The sequence below is a fragment of the Zea mays genome, chromosome 6 (genome assembly GCF_902167145.1).
Source record: "Zea mays cultivar B73 chromosome 6, Zm-B73-REFERENCE-NAM-5.0, whole genome shotgun sequence".
Taxonomy (NCBI): domain Eukaryota; kingdom Viridiplantae; phylum Streptophyta; class Magnoliopsida; order Poales; family Poaceae; genus Zea; species Zea mays.
In genome coordinates this window covers 42,417,049-42,431,527 of record NC_050101.1, presented here as the reverse complement: position 1 = coordinate 42,431,527, position 14,479 = coordinate 42,417,049, and the positions used below count along the sequence as shown (strand labels likewise).

The window sequence follows — 14,479 nt, the reverse complement described above, 5'->3', positions numbered from 1 at the left end:
TTTAGGGACTAAAGTTTAGTCCCTAAAATTTAGTTGAGTGACTAAAGTAACCAAACACCCCCTTATAATTTGAGGGTCTAGTAATATTAGACGACAAGTGTGACAGAAATTGTGCGACAACTTTTGGCAAGTATACACCAAACTGGCCCTGTGTCTTGTGCACGCCTGCACTCCTCGGCGAACCCCACCGGCCGCGCGTGCGCCCCATCCACCACCGACCGGGCCCGTCGCTGCAACAAAGGCGTTCAGTTTCGTTCCGTTTGGGTTGGTCTGTTTAGTGCGGCGGCGACAGCGACAGCGGAGGAGAGCGGGGACGGGAGGGGCCATGGCGGACGCGGCGGCGGACAGGGAGAGGGACAAGGGCAAGGACGACCGCCGCCGCTGGGCGGCTCGCTGCGGTTTCGCCGTCCTCGGCATCATGAGCACCCTCCTCGTCTACGGCGTCCTGCAGGTGGGTTGGGTTGCCATTGCCACCATCCTTCTTCGCCACTTCCCCCCTCGCTGTCCTATACCTACACTCATTCCGGCCCGAATCCTCCGCACACGCCATTGGACATGGCATCCACGAGGTGGGATCGCTGCGTGCCGTCTCTTATAGTGCTCCGGCCGATTCCACGGGGGCGCTGCGGATTCTGGTGATCAGCTTTCTCGCGAATTTCGCATTCCGTATCAAGCGCCTCGATACATTCTGGTTCCTTCTCCACACTGCGTGTGCTGACGACTCGAGTCTACTTACTACATCGTGTTCTCGTGTCGATGATGCTGTACAGGAGAAGATCATGAGGGTTCCGTACGGAGCGGACAAGGAGTTCTTCAGATACTCGCTATTCCTTGTTTTCTGCAACCGTATCACCACATCCATGGTGTCTGCAATGGTGTTACTGGTACGATGGTGACCCCTGTTCAGGTTACCCTCTCCGACTCGTCTGGATCTGCGGGCCTGTTGATCTCTTTATTTGTAATCCTGTGCAGGCAAGTAAGAAATCCTTGGACCCTGTGGCTCCTCTACACAAATATGGCGTTGTCTCCATATCAAACATACTGACCACAACCTGCCAGTATGAGGTTGGACTGGTCTCTGCCCTTTTGGTTCTTCTGCCATTGTGTTGTTTCGTGTTACTATGTAAAGTACCTTTTTCCAGGCCCTCAAGTATGTCAGCTTCCCTGTCCAAACACTTGCTAAATGTGCCAAGATGATACCTGTCATGGTAATCTTTTCTGCTATGCAGCAACCAGTGTTCAAACCATCTTTTTCCACTCTTTTCTAGCCTGCCACGGAAGCATCTGTGTCGTTCATGTTATAATGGTTCTTGGTTGAGCATTGGCTGTTGATCGAAGCAATTACACTGTCAGATGTTAAAATAATATGTGTAGTATTTTTTATATAATATGCATGTGACTATGCGAGGACGATTGCATCTGATTTAGTGCTGCTCATTTAAGTAATGCTGATGATTGATTGAAGCAATTACACTCTATGTCTGTGTATATTCTAGTTCGGTGCCAATAGTCACCGGAACTGATGTCTTTGGATCAGATTCTAAATACATAAAGGGATAATGTTTGGTAAGATGTATGTGAGAATTATTGTACGGCATGTCGACATGAATCTGGTGGTCCCAGTAATGTGCATATTACATGTTTAAATTTATTTCCTTGATAATCAAGATCAGTGTCGTCTTATAGATGTTATCTTTTTTTTATTGATTGGTAGATCTGGGGCACAATAATAATGAGAAAGAAGTATGGTGGAAAAGATTACTTCTTTGCTGTCATCGTGACTCTGGGCTGCGCATTGTTCATTCTATATCCGGTAATTTTACATTTCCAACTCTCTCCTCTTCATTATTGAGTATCATGTGTTTGCATCATCCTAAGAATCGTCTACTACTATAGAAAAAGAACTAGAGTGCATATAGCTTTTTCAATTAGTATTGATCTTGCATTACATTTTAAGTAGAACAAGGGTATGTTTGGTTGGACGGTGGCTGTGAAAAAAGCTGTTGTAGGCTGTGACTGTGAAAAAAACTGCTATGACTGTGAGTTGTTAAAAAGCTAAAAACCATTTGGTGGAAACAACTAAAAGCCACTGAAAGTTATTCCATATATATTTTCATAGTTCCATTCGAAAGCCGTTAAAAGCAGGTCCAGAGTTGCTTTCAATTTTACACTGTGAGAAAGTCGGCTTTTAGAAAAAGTTGCTTCCTAGATCTAGATCCTTGGTTTGGCTTTTAGGTGGCAAAAGCTAAAGCCAAAAGTGAAACCAAACACACCCCAAGTATAGCACAAATGCTAGGGCTTAACTAGTACATGATGGAGATATGGTTTTATCTTCCAAAAACATATTGGTTGATTAAAGTATTTCCACATGAGCATATGTAGGTTCCTCAGCCACTCCCCGACAACGAGGAATCCACATTGTTACTGTGCTTCAAGTAGCAGCCAACAAGAGGCTAATCAGCTAGATTTTCCTTCACTTAACCAGCATAGCAAATTGAGAAGGATTGAAGGAACCCCAGATGCTGACCTGAAGTCCGAGTCATCTGATGAGATAATGAGTCATAGGGCAATCAGCAAATCGTGCAAGCCACGAGTCCACAAAGGCAAAGGAACACCTGTGCATTTTTCTCACTGTGTTGTGGCCATGCACATCCTGCTGGGCGTATGGATTTGCTGAATTGCGGCTCATAGCCTCACACCTCATGTGTTGTGGACAGACCTAGTGTTTGGCTCAAATGAATGTGGGGACTGGGGAGATGGGGAAGAGGGACAGAGCCGCTGCCATTATGATTGTGTATTGCTAGAGATACGAGAGAGGCACACTGCGTGCTGGTGGGTGGCCTGTGTCCTGTGGGCTGCTGGTTCAAGTGGGACACGGGGAGGGTATTGGCCATTGGGGCAGTTCGCTTAGGCTTGTGTTAGGCTAAATTCTAACTCAGAAGAACAAGATTTGTCTCAAGATAACATATACATTTATATACTTGGTATACACCTATTCTTTTGCCAAAATAGTTGGGTATTTCTGAAGCTATTCATTTTCCTTCTGTCCTTCATTCATGCAGGCAATGATGGATGTGAGCCCATTTAATAAAGGCAGAGAAAGCACTATTTGGGGTGTTTCACTCATGTTTGGTTATCTTGGGTACGACTCTCTGCTACTTCTTTCCATGCCAAAGAAAACAACAAATAACATTCGTGAGTCCTGATGGCTGATGCACCTCATGAAATTCTGTAATAACTCAGATTTGTGCATCTTTACAATTCCTGGAAACCTATTTAATTTTCCATTATCGTTGCTGAATTATTCCAGATGGATTAAGTGATGTTGTGATTCTAGAGCTATACTCTTTATCTGACACTAATACATGTGTAGGTATGATTGTATATTTGTATGAAGCTTTAGAAAAATGGCTACAGAAAAGATAGAAATACCTGAGTTAATTTCAGAAGCTTTCTACCGTATGATTGGTAGTAAAATACTTGAAAATTTCCCAATAAGGGCTTGCACTACTATTCGTATATGTGTAGATCATACAGACAACTAGTGGCCGATAAACTCACAGGTTTGTTACATTGTTTCAGTCATGTTTGACACTGCAAAAACTACAAAATCTGACCCCATCTTCTTGTGTTCTGGATGTCCAGTTTTGATGGGTTCACAAGCACGTTCCAAGATAAACTCTTCAAAGGGTATGACATGGAAATACACAACCAAATATTCTACACGACAGTGTGCTCTTGTCTTCTTAGTTTAAGTGGTATGAATTATGATCTATGTGCTACAACCAAAGTTTGACTTAATTTTGTACTGGGCCCAATGTGCTGAAATTTGATTTGTAGTTCTGGACTTCCACTAATTCAGTTTTTTGCTACACTATATCAACATTATTAACAGTTGTGATGATTGTGCTTTTACATCTCTGTTATTTTTTCCTTTTACAGGGCTGATTCTCCAGAATCATCTGATTCCAGCTGTGGATTTTATGTTTCATCACCCAGATTGCTTCTCTGATGTTCTAATCCTGTCCAGCGTAAGACTTACCTCCTCATCTTTTAATATGCACTATTGCTTGCTCCTTGTTTCAGAATGTGTCGGCTCAGAATGTAAAGCAAAATCACTTGCGTGTAGATGCAAGTGTTCGATGCAGGGTTAGTATGACAAACAGACATCAACATCAACATCATCATAGCCTTTTAGTCCCAAGCAAGTTGAGGTAGGTTAGATTTGAAACCCAACAAGATGTCACCAAAAGAGAAAGAGAGAGAAAGGGGAGGAGAAAAAGCTTTTGAGAGCACTAAAAGGGAAAAGGCCTAATCACGGTTCGGGCACGTGGATAGCTTCTTTCCAAGCACTTCTATCCAAACACAACTCCATTGGGATATTCCATTCCTTTAAGTCCCTTTTAATTGCTTCCTCCTAGGTTCAAGCACGTGGATAACTTCTTTCCCAACACTTCTATCCAAACACTCCATTGGGATGTTCCATTCCTTCAAGTCTCTTTTAATTGCTTCCTCCTATGTCAAGTTTGGTTGTCCTCTAGCTCTCTTCACATTATTGACTCGTCTTATGATGCCTTTGTGCACCGGTGCCTCTGGGGGTCTTCGGTGGACATGCCCAAACCATCTCAACTGGTGTTGAATAAGCTTTTCTTCAATTGCCGCTACTCCTAGCCGATCGTGTATGTCATCGTTTCTCACTAGGTCCAATCTTGTGTGCCCGCATATCCAACGCAACATACACATCTCTGCGACACTTAGTTGTTGGATATGTCGTCTCTTAGTAGGCCAGCACTCAGCCCCATATAACATAGCAGACCTAATCGCCGTTTTGTAGAACTTGCCTTTCAACTTATGTGGCACTCTCTTGTCGCATAGGACTTTCGATGCTTGACGCCATTTTATCCACCCCGCTTTGATCCTACGGCTAACATCTTCATCAATTGTCACACCCGGATTTTAGGGGTCCAAAACCCGGGCGCGAACATAATCACCAGGTGTGCTGGGACCAAGTCTCACACATATGATGAATCATGGCACAGGATCGAATGTCACATCTTTACTATATAATAAGAGTTCTGTACAAAATAGATAATTACATTATAAGGAGACAACGGTCCAGCAACCCAAAGTTGACTGGGAGACGACGGCCTAGATCTCTCACGAACTCATCGCAGCATCCTCCATGCGCCTCATCTTGCGGTACCTGTTCTTGACCTGTGGGGGGGGGTGTGAGACAGCAAGAGTGAGCTCACATACGTTCATCGCTCAACAAGTTGTGGGGAATAATGTGCATGAACTCGCCAAAGGTGGGAGCTCACGTGAAGTGTAAGGCTTACCAAAGAGGATGGTTAGAGCCGAGCATCGCTTTTAAAGTTGGTCAAAATTTTATTAGCAGTTACTAAGTATAAGTAAATACCAACCCAATTAAGTAGTAGAACAAAAGTAACATCATCACCTGCGATGCAATGCATATGACAAATTGAATTTAAGTTCCATAATTTAATCATGTGAGGGTCCGAGCTGCTCATGACCGTGAGCACGGCTAGTATACCAGTTTTACACTCTGCAGAGGTTGCGCATCTTTACCCACAAGTCATGTTACCCATCTGCCAAGGGATCGCGACTTCCCATACACCTCTACCGAGGAGGCGAGGCAGGGTAACACTACGAGGCCTTTACAAAGTTCCACTAGCTTCAGAAAACCCGCTACAGTTTATAGGAAGCTCCAATGCAGGAATCCCTTGCAGGACCGCCATCGCAGCAAAATCCTCCCGAGGGCCTCCCTACACTGACCACTCCCCTACTGCCCTTGCCCCTTTCGGGTAAGGTAGTCTTCCACTAGCTTTCCTAATTAATCGGCCAAGGGCGTCCCATTAAACCCTTGTGGTAGCACTGTTTTCCCGGGTGGTTCTCCATGTTCCAATTAACATAATGATCTTATCATGAACAGTAATAATGAACAGATAATAACAGTGTGATCATGAATAATGTATCTTCATACCCAAAACCACATAAAAGCACTAGCAAGTACTACCCCAAAAAGTTCAGTGGTAAACAAGGTATAAAGATAATCAAACTAGGGTAACCTATTGGGTCCCATCAAAATTAACCTATGCAGATCATTATGATTAATTAGAACATGAGTGGGTAAAAGAAGTGATCAAGGGCACAACTTGCCTGGGACTTGAGATTCCAGGTACCAGGATGATCTTCAGATGACTCGTGACCTCACGCTAGTCGTAGCAATACAAACAAACATGGTATATGCAAAATTAACATTACATCAAACATGTAAATAAAATGTACAGTAATAAACTAGACATTAAAATATGATTACAGGAACTGGAATCATTAAATTTGGAGTTATATATTTTAAGTTATGGATTTTCTAATGTTTTATGTGCTTAATACAAGATTAAGTGCTAGATAAATTTTAAATCATCTTTCATGTTAAAACAGAGGCACTAATGGTTAGGCAATAATATTATAAAAATTTAGGAACTGGAATGGGTCAATTTGGAGTTCATATGCATTTTCTGTGAATTAAACAAGTTTCTGCCATTAATTAATATTAAAAATCTATTTATAAATTCATTTCTCTGGTTTTTCTGTTCTCTGGACTAGGCCTCAAATACCAGAAAGAGCAGGGGCGCCTGGGTAAAAGTTTCTGAGACACAGGCAACTAAGGACGGACTGCGGGTTGGTTTCCTAATTTTAGGAGGGCTCTTATGCAAAGTCGCCACAGTGAAAGGGTATGGTAGATTTCTGGCCACTGGATCACCACCGGACGGTCAGGATTAGATCCCAAACCTATGTGAACCGGTATACACGACTACCGTGAGATCAAGGATGTATGGACCGGATTTAATGAATCGGTCTTCCACCGGGACCACACGATCTCATCAAACGGCCCACATTCGATCTCGCGAAGGGGGTACACTCATCTAATCCCAGCCGCAGAATTAAGATCCAACGCCAGAGGAATCTCCCCCAACCTCCCGATGGAGCCGCGCAGAGGCGCCACCGCACGGCGGAGCTCTTCGCCGGCCACCCGAATGCGACCAATCCCGACTATCAATGCGAGTACGTTTGCGCGCAAAACGAAATTGAGGACAATGTGATCATGTAGAAGGTACCTCACGACAGATGGTCACGGCGGGGGAGCCGACCACGGCACGGGGCGGAATCTGCCCAAAGTTGGCACGGCGGCGAGCAATTCGTCACAAAGCAGTCGCCAATCGGGTCAGCCAATGGGATCATGCGCATCAGCGTTCCACTGCAAAGATCCGCGACCGCTACCCGAGGCCGAATCGACGACCAGGCCGCGAATCCCCCCTGGTGGCGGCGGCACTCAGCACACTCTCCCTCACTCGGTTCACGGGAATAGCTAGGGGACGGAGTAATACGCGGCGATTGAGTCCCTGGAAGGCATTTATACTCCACGCGGACGAGTCGGGGAAGAGGTTGTGGTCGCCGGACCCGCGATTTTGGCGGGCGCGATCCACCAGGCTCGGCAGAGCTGTTGCGCCAGGTTGCTCGGGGAAGACGGAGTCGGATCCAACGGACCCACCTGGCGGCGAGTTAACGCGAACAGAGGCAATGCGCGCGTGTGGAAGCCAGCGGCTGACATGCGGGCCCCACCGGTTAGTGAAAGGAGGAGTTGGGTGCGGGATTGAGCTGGGCCGCACGGGATGAATGCCCTGGTGGGCCAAATGGGGGATCTGCAGCCCGGTAAGTTCTCCTTTTCTTTTTCTTTTATCTTTTTTTTTCTTTCTATTTTCTTCATTTCTACGGTTTAGTTTGAATTCGAATTTAAATTCGTATTTGTGCCAAATTCCTTCTCATTTATTTGTGTGAGGTTAACTTACAATTTTAGAGATATAATTTAGACATGATATATACATTTTATATCATTTCTCTCCTTCCCATTTTATAAAACCCTAATTTTAATTTAGGGTTTGGTTTAACTTCTAGCATTTATTATCTTATTATCCTTATTATTTTTATTTAATGCACAAACATGTAAAACTCCAACATGATGCATTTTAGTTCATTTTAGAATCATTGGTTTTAATTAATCTCTCAATTATATGGGTGCTCTTTTTATGATGCAAATAAGACACATAAAATGAGGAATTCACTCTCTATTCTGTGTATACAAATTTGAGTATTACAAATCCTACCCCCCTTAAAAATAATCTCGTCCTCGAGATTTAGGAAGAAAGGGGATCCAACAAGTTTGGTTTGTAGTCTATGCTTTAGTTTCTAGTTGGTTTTAATACCAAAAGATTTGTTTTTTTTAATATCACAAATTATCATGTGATTAGGAAAGCATGGGTATATATATAGCTACTTTATTATGTAGGATAAAAGATGTATCCAAAGCATGGATAGGTTTGGATAGGGTAAGGAAGGACTCCATCCTAGATTGTGGATCTTGACTCATCTTGGTGATCCTGCTTGATCCTTGAAGACTTGAGTTGGTGCTTATCCTTTCTTGATGAGGTTGATCATCTTCGATCTTCGTTCTTGAAGTTGTTATCCAAATTAGGGACATGTAGTTAGGATAATATGGTTAACAGGCTGGTGGCATAAGATAAGTGTATTATGGCAACATCTAGGATGGGAGGGATGGTCACCATGAATATGCTGGTAAGTTATTTGTTCATGGGTGGTTTGGTTTGATGTATTAATTTAAGTTAAAACATGGCCCGCAGGGTCTAATCCATTTCACTAGTATTAACTAGTCCGTTAAGTAACTCACTTTAGATTAGACCATATTAGATTGGATGGGATCTAGATTAGATTGGTATGACTAGATTAGACTAGATAATATCTAATTACTTTGCATTAGATCATGGTTGTTTAAACTAGGGTGGATAAGTATGCTTATTAGGATAAGATGGATCCATAAAGATAAGATAGAATCTTTTGAGATCAGTTAGACCTATTAGGATGGGATAAAATCTTTTCCAGATAAGATGAGTCTATTGAGATAAGAGAGTATCTTTTAAGATGAGATGGATCTATTAGACTTGATATATTTTTGTGGGGGATATTCTAAGTTGGCTAGTTATTTTATCAACCTTTTTTTTTGCTATATGCATATACAGATGTAATTGTGGACATTACTCCACAACTCATTACACTCAATCAAAGATCTAAATCAGACAAGTATCATAAGAACAAACATTCAAGTTCAGAGATATCAAAAAAAAAAATAGTTTTGTTTTTGTTCCTAAGATTAGGTCTCCTATTCCTAAAAGTCACTTTAGGCACAGGATTTCAAAGTGTGAAATCCACATTTGTCTTTAGAAAGAAAAGGTAAGAATAATCAGAGTAGAGCGGAAATAGATGAGATAAGATTAAGAAAAGTTTAGAAAGAATCAGAGTAGCAAAGGTAAGTAGACAATGATTGTCCAGTTCTATCTAGGTTTCGTCCTACAGTCAACATTCCTCTGATACCACTTCTGTCACACCCGGATTTTAGGGGTCCAAAACCCGGACGCGAACATAATCACCAGGTGTGCTGGGACCAAGTCTCACACATATGATGAATCATGGCACAGGATCGAATGTCACATCTTTACTATATAATAAGAGTTCTGTACAAAATAGATAATTACATTATAAGGAGACAACGGTCCAGCAACCCAAAGTTGACTGGGAGACGACGGCCTAGATCTCTCACGAACTCATCGCAGCATCCTCCATGCGCCTCATCTTGCGGTACCTGTTCTTGACCTGTGGGGGGGGTGTGAGACAGCAAGAGTGAGCTCACATACGTTCATCGCTCAACAAGTTGTGGGGAATAATGTGCATGAACTCGCCAAAGGTGGGAGCTCACGTGAAGTGTAAGGCTTACCAAAGAGGATGGTTAGAGCCGAGCATCGCTTTTAAAGTTGGTCAAAATTTTATTAGCAGTTACTAAGTATAAGTAAATACCAACCCAATTAAGTAGTAGAACAAAAGTAACATCATCACCTGCGATGCAATGCATATGACAAATTGAATTTAAGTTCCATAATTTAATCATGTGAGGGTCCGAGCTGCTCATGACCGTGAGCACGGCTAGTATACCAGTTTTACACTCTGCAGAGGTTGCGCATCTTTACCCACAAGTCATGTTACCCATCTGCCAAGGGATCGCGACTTCCCATACACCTCTACCGAGGAGGCGAGGCAGGGTAACACTACGAGGCCTTTACAAAGTTCCACTAGCTTCAGAAAACCCGCTACAGTTTATAGGAAGCTCCAATGCAGGAATCCCTTGCAGGACCGCCATCGCAGCAAAATCCTCCCGAGGGCCTCCCTACACTGACCACTCCCCTACTGCCCTTGCCCCTTTCGGGTAAGGTAGTCTTCCACTAGCTTTCCTAATTAATCGGCCAAGGGCGTCCCATTAAACCCTTGTGGTAGCACTGTTTTCCCGGGTGGTTCTCCATGTTCCAATTAACATAATGATCTTATCATGAACAGTAATAATGAACAGATAATAACAGTGTGATCATGAATAATGTATCTTCATACCCAAAACCACATAAAAGCACTAGCAAGTACTACCCCAAAAAGTTCAGTGGTAAACAAGGTATAAAGATAATCAAACTAGGGTAACCTATTGGGTCCCATCAAAATTAACCTATGCAGATCATTATGATTAATTAGAACATGAGTGGGTAAAAGAAGTGATCAAGGGCACAACTTGCCTGGGACTTGAGATTCCAGGTACCAGGATGATCTTCAGATGACTCGTGACCTCACGCTAGTCGTAGCAATACAAACAAACATGGTATATGCAAAATTAACATTACATCAAACATGTAAATAAAATGTACAGTAATAAACTAGACATTAAAATATGATTACAGGAACTGGAATCATTAAATTTGGAGTTATATATTTTAAGTTATGGATTTTCTAATGTTTTATGTGCTTAATACAAGATTAAGTGCTAGATAAATTTTAAATCATCTTTCATGTTAAAACAGAGGCACTAATGGTTAGGCAATAATATTATAAAAATTTAGGAACTGGAATGGGTCAATTTGGAGTTCATATGCATTTTCTGTGAATTAAACAAGTTTCTGCCATTAATTAATATTAAAAATCTATTTATAAATTCATTTCTCTGGTTTTTCTGTTCTCTGGACTAGGCCTCAAATACCAGAAAGAGCAGGGGCGCCTGGGTAAAAGTTTCTGAGACACAGGCAACCACAGGACGGACTGCGGGTTGGTTTCCTAATTTTAGGAGGGCTCTTATGCAAAGTCGCCACAGTGAAAGGGTATGGTAGATTTCTGGCCACTGGATCACCACCGGACGGTCAGGATTAGATCCCAAACCTATGTGAACCGGTATACACGACTACCGTGAGATCAAGGATGTATGGACCGGATTTAATGAATCGGTCTTCCACCGGGACCACACGATCTCATCAAACGGCCCACATTCGATCTCGCGAAGGGGGTACACTCATCTAATCCCAGCCGCTGAATTAAGATCCAACGCCAGAGGAATCTCCCCCAAGCTCTCGATGGAGCCGCGCAGAGGCGCCACCGCACGGCGGAGCTCTTCGCCGGCCACCCGAATGCGACCAATCCCGACTATCAATGCGAGTACGTTTGCGCGCAAAACGAAATTGAGGACAATGTGATCATGTAGAAGGTACCTCACGACAGATGGTCACGGCGGGGGAGCCGACCACGGCACGGGGCGGAATCTGCCCAAAGTTGGCACGGCGGCGAGCAATTCGTCGCAAAGCAGTCGCCAATCGGGTCAGCCAATGGGATCATGCGCATCAGCGTTCCACTGCAAAGATCCGCGACCGCTACCCGAGGCCGAATCGACGACCAGGCCGCGAATCCCCCCTGGTGGCGGCGACACTCAGCACACACTCCCTCACTCGGTTCACGGGAATAGCTAGGGGACGGAGTAATACGCGGCGATTGAGTCCCTGGAAGGCATTTATACTCCACGCGGACGAGTCGGGGAAGAGGTTGTGGTCGCCGGACCCGCGATTTTGGCGGGCGCGATCCACCAGGCTCGGCAGAGCTGTTGCGCCAGGTTGCTCGGGGAAGACGGAGTCGGATCCAGCGGACCCACCTGGCAGCGAGTTAACGCGAACAGAGGCAATGCGCGCGTGTGGAAGCCAGCGGCTGACATGCGGGCCCCACCGGTTAGTGAAAGGAGGAGTTGGGTGCGGGATTGAGCTGGGCCGCACAGGATGAATGCCCTGGTGGGCCAAATGGGGGATCTGCAGCCCGGTAAGTTCTCCTTTTCTTTTTCTTTTATCTTTTTTTTTCTTTCTATTTTCTTCATTTCTACGGTTTAGTTTGAATTCGAATTTAAATTCGTATTTGTGCCAAATTCCTTCTCATTTATTTGTGTGAGGTTAACTTACAATTTTAGAGATATAATTTAGACATGATATATACATTTTATATCATTTCTCTCCTTCCCATTTTATAAAACCCTAATTTTAATTTAGGGTTTGGTTTAACTTCTAGCATTTATTATCTTATTATCCTTATTATTTTTATTTAATGCACAAACATGTAAAACTCCAACATGATGCATTTTAGTTCATTTTAGAATCATTGGTTTTAATTAATCACTCTCAATTATATGGGTGCTCTTTTTATGATGCAAATAAGACACATAAAATGAGGAATTCACTCTCTATTCTGTGTATACAAATTTGAGTATTACATCAATATCATTATCTCTCTTTAGCATCGATCCCAAATAGCAGAAGGTGTCCTTTGGTACTACCTGGCCTCCCAAGTTTACATCTTCATCCTCACTAATTGTAGTACCAAAGTCACATCTCATATACTCAGTTTTGGTTCTGCTAATTCTAAATCCTTTTGACTCTAGGGTATGATGCCATAACTCTAGCTTTCTATTTACTCCTTCCCGACTTCCATCTATTAAAACTACATCGTCAGCGAAAAACATACACAAAGGGATATCTCCTTGTATATCCCTCGTGACCTCATCTATCACTAAGGCAAATAGATAAGGGCTCAAAGCTGAACCTTGATGTAGTCCTATGTTAATCGGGAAAACATTTGTATCACCATCAGTTGTTCGGACGCTAGTCACAACCTTGTCATACATGTCTTTGATGAGCGTAACATATTTTGTTAGGACTTTATGCTTATCCAATGCCCACCATATGAGATTCCTAGGTATTTTATCATAGTCATTTCCAAGTCGATAAAAACCATGTGCAAATCCTTCTACTCCTTATATCGCTCCATGACCTGTCTTATTAAGAAAATTGCTTCCATGGTTGACCTTCCAAGCATGAATCCAAATTGGTTCATGGTGATATGCGTCATTCCTCTCAGGCGATGGTCAATAACTCTCTCCCATAGCTTCATAGTGTGGCTCATGAGCTTAATCCCTCGATAGTTGGTACAACTTTGAATATCTCCCTTGTTCTTGAAGATTGGTACTAATGTACTCCTCTCATCGGACATCCTGTTTGATCGAAAAATATGGTTGAACAACTTGGTTAGCTAAACGATAGCACTATCTCCAATGCATTTCCACACCTCTATTGGGATACCATCTGGGCCCATCGCCTTGCCCCCTTTCATCAACTTTAAAGCTTCTTACAATCCTTATATGTTGGGACACAGCACTCTCTGCAGGTATCACCTTACGATCCAAACATGCTTGTTTATCTTCTCTCCTTGTGAGAACGAAGTCGATCTGGCTCGAACGATGACCGCTGCTAAAAGTCACCAAACGAGAATCTCTCTTTCTGAAGAAAGTGTTGGCTATCTGTCATGTACGGTCAACCGTATATCCGTAGGGGGAGGCGCGCGCGGGACATTCGCCGCGCTGAGGAACGCGCCGACCACGTAGCAAGGGATCGCGCAGATCAGGAAAGGGCGCCAGTGATTGGCGGTTAGAAGGAAAGGGCTAGGAAGGAAACTAAGATTTGGCCAGGTCCTATAATCAAGGAGAGCTTCTCCATTTGCTCTGGCCGCCGGCCTTATAAATGGATTGTAACCGGACCCTTGAAGGCAAGCAATAATCAGTTGTCTCTCACCTTTCTACCTTTGTTAAGCCTGCGGTTGGGAGGCATAATCCCCACCGGAGAAGACGGCTGACGGCTACGAGCTGCGTAGCCGCGGTTCGGCGAGTCAAGGGTACACAACCCTTGATAGCTTGGTATCCCGAGTCAGGCGCTTCTCGCTCGACCACTCCCGGTCCACCGTGCCCCCCACCACCAACGCTCTGCCGCCAACAGCCGCTCCACCGTCACCCACTTCGCCACCCGCAACCACCACCATGGCCGAGCCCACCCTTGCCGACGTGATCCAGATGATGAAGGACATGCAAGCCGACATAGCCGGGCTGAAGGAGAAGTCCGACGCATCGTCGTCCAGCGGCGGCCGCACCGACGCTCCCCGCGACCTTGATCGTCCACCAAAGTTCCAGAAATTGGACTTCCCACGGTACGATGGC

At 43.9% G+C, this 14,479-nt stretch overlaps 1 pseudogene across 2 annotated transcripts in view; it reads left to right on the top strand.

Moving 5' to 3' along the window:
* Positions 1-237: 237 nt before the first annotated feature.
* The window catches only part of LOC100280126 (adenosine 3-phospho 5-phosphosulfate transporter pseudogene), a 36,069-nt pseudogene continuing 21,827 nt past the window's right edge, over positions 238-14,479 (top strand). The window contains exons 1-8 of one of the 2 annotated variants that reach the window (NR_153854.1): positions 265-451; positions 771-884; positions 973-1,065; positions 1,143-1,208; positions 1,715-1,813; positions 3,063-3,142; positions 3,646-3,758; positions 3,943-4,031. The product of NR_153854.1 is annotated as an adenosine 3-phospho 5-phosphosulfate transporter pseudogene, transcript variant 1 (transcript). Of the gene's footprint in view, positions 452-770; positions 885-972; positions 1,066-1,142; positions 1,209-1,714; positions 1,814-3,062; positions 3,143-3,645; positions 3,759-3,942; positions 4,032-14,479 lie in introns of both variants that reach the window. The other variant, NR_153855.1, reaches the window with a different exon arrangement.